We start from the raw sequence: 2,809 nt of genomic DNA, 5'->3' as shown, positions 1-2,809 counted from the left end.
CAGAAGTTAAATATCTACCCCTTCTAAGGCTGTTTTGTGTCTGTATCATCAGCCACTAACAGGATTCCCTTAGCATAGGAGGAAATCCTGGATGTTTTAGAAATGACATACTTGGTTTACATTGCATTCTGTCAACACAGTTAATGCGGCTACAGGACAGAAGAACATGGCCAGGATAATATTGCATTCTGGCAATCTGTGCCTATGAGGAATGCAATCTCTATGTCATCTGGTAAGGCTTCTCTCTGTTTTGTGCAAAGTTCCAAATGGCACCTCTTTATTTATTTAAGGACTTTAGGTCAAAACCAACACCGTAATTGTGCCAAGAAAGGACTTGGAAGCCAGTGCAAATATTGGTAACATGCTCTTGGAAATTCAACCAAGAGGCCAATTACCAGCTTGTGCACTTAGCAATTAGCCATGCAGTCAACAAGAATATCTCCACCCAGAGCACATTACAGTAATCTAACTTGAATCACATCCACCAAATCCAGCTTTTAGAAAGGAACACAAAAGCTTGTGAAACAGAGAAGCATCTGTGTTGTTAAAAGAGTATTTACATTTTTAAAAGAACAGCATATCCAATTAAAATGTTACTGTCTGAATGAAGAAAATTACAAATTGATTTCATATGCTGATGTGTGGTTCATTAAAATTATACAGTTAATAAGAAGTATCTCTATGCCATGATAAAGCAATAAACTGATTTGGAGGTAAATTCTATGAATTGATTCTAGTTTAAAATGTGTCATATTACAATGTAAAATAAGTAGACTTGTGATTAAGTTGAAACAACTGGACGCCTTTTTAGGGTCCTACTGAACACTATATAATTTGATTAAATGTAAATATGTTTTCCTGGATTCTGAACTTCACATGCATCTGAAACATTTTAATGACAATTAGGAATGTTTTCCTGGTTCAGCTTGTATACTTTGCCGATATTTGCAAGTCATGCTAGCACTATTTCAAATGTCATCACGCTGCCTTCCAGCTCATTTGGGAGAAATGATTCTACAAGGCCAGGTAAACTTTGGCCAAATATATAGGTGAATACATTCTTCTTTCAACTCCTAGCTAGAAAACAACCTGTAGCAATTCCTACTTCCTGATATCAGCAACCATATATATTCAAGCAAGGAGGACTGACAGCTAAGTTGATCGTAAGAAAAACACAATCAATGAAGATGGCCAGTTGCTAGAAATAGCAGCCATTACACCGTACCTCCATAAGTTATTGCATCAGTTACCACCTCTTATTTTGTTTAATGAAGAAAGGGTCTCTGCAATAGGTGGGATGTGATGCTCACGGGGCAGGAGAGGGAAATATTTCATCAGCAACCAAATCCTATTCCTGAATGGAGAATCTAGCTAGGATGAGTTGATGATCAGAAGTGCCTCCTCTTGTCAAATGCTGGAGTTTGGCAGCGGCTCCCTGACTTTGTTCCAGAATACTGGTTTTACATTCATCTAGGTTGATTCCTAATGCTGAATTTCCATATCTGAAAACTAGATATGGATGCAAGGTTCTTCCTTGGATTATCTAATCTTACCGAATGATGTGCCCATCACTACATCTTTGTATGGCCATGTTAAGGATGAGCCAAAATGTGGTCACCACTTCTACTTGCTCATGATCTGAATGGCACAGGAGTTTCATAGTGGATGTCAGCATTGACTCTTTTCATTCATTTGAAGGGAAACATTTGCTTAGATGCTTAATAAAAAGCACAAGCCTTTGTTTGAGACAGGATTCCTTTCACCCACCCTATTTCTCGCAGTAAAGGTAAAGACATTCTCAAATTAAGCTGAACTTCTAGGATTATATGAGTGGAAAACTCAGCCCATGCCCTTTTCTTGGCAACAGTAGTATTTCTAATTTATCAGCATTAGTGTATTACAATAATGTTGGTTCATGATTTCACAATTTCCTATGCTTTGGGTGGAACAAAAAACAAACATAAACATTAGTTTATTAGAAAAGGGGAACAAAAACCTAAATGTCACAAAAAATGTGTAACTATGAAGTTTTCCATTTCAACAAGAGAGGAAGTGTAAGAAGCAGAGGATAAGAGCAAAAAATACTAGAAACTTCCAAAGTTAGGACCCTTCTGGGTCCCATTTGCTAAATTAGCATCTTAAATTCTTCTGCCAGCTAAGGACCAGTTAATCACCAGTTCTATTTGTACTATGCATAGATCCACAAAGTAAGCTTCATATTGGATAAACCAAGGTTATGTGGTTACCTTATGGTATAGAATGCATTAGAACCACAGCAGAGTTCCCTGTTCCCTGTTAGGGGAACAAAGCCAATCTATTAGCTAACCAGAATTAGGAAGGGATCCAAGCCATACACTGGAAAGGAGGGGATAGATGGGTTCCAGTGTCCTCAATCCCTTTCCATTGTCCATGAATTTTCAGTCTGAATGTATCCAGGCACCCAGAAAAATGGGGTTACTAGTATGGAACGAAGAAGCGGATCAGTGGACCCCTAGCGCTGATTCGCCCCAGCTCTCTCACTGCATTTCCAGATTTTGGACCTTTCTCAGGTGTTCATGAGTTGGAGGACCAGGGATGCAACAATCGATCCTCGACGAAGGCTCCAAGAGACGATGCCGCCGCTGTTATTCTACAGGGAAGTACGAGAAATTCAGCACCCGCCGGGCCAATTCCCCACCGCAGCTGCCCAAAGCAGCGCAGCACGAGTGGCCGCGGCGCACTAGGGCGTCCGGGGCGCGCACGCACGCGGCTTCCCCATTGGTCCCGCGGGCTGGCCCGTCTCCGCCTCCGCTTGACGGCGGCTCTGCCG

This window comes from Ahaetulla prasina, chromosome 1, assembly GCF_028640845.1.
Source record: "Ahaetulla prasina isolate Xishuangbanna chromosome 1, ASM2864084v1, whole genome shotgun sequence".
NCBI lineage: Eukaryota > Metazoa > Chordata > Lepidosauria > Squamata > Colubridae > Ahaetulla > Ahaetulla prasina.
This window is presented reverse-complemented; position numbering follows the sequence as displayed.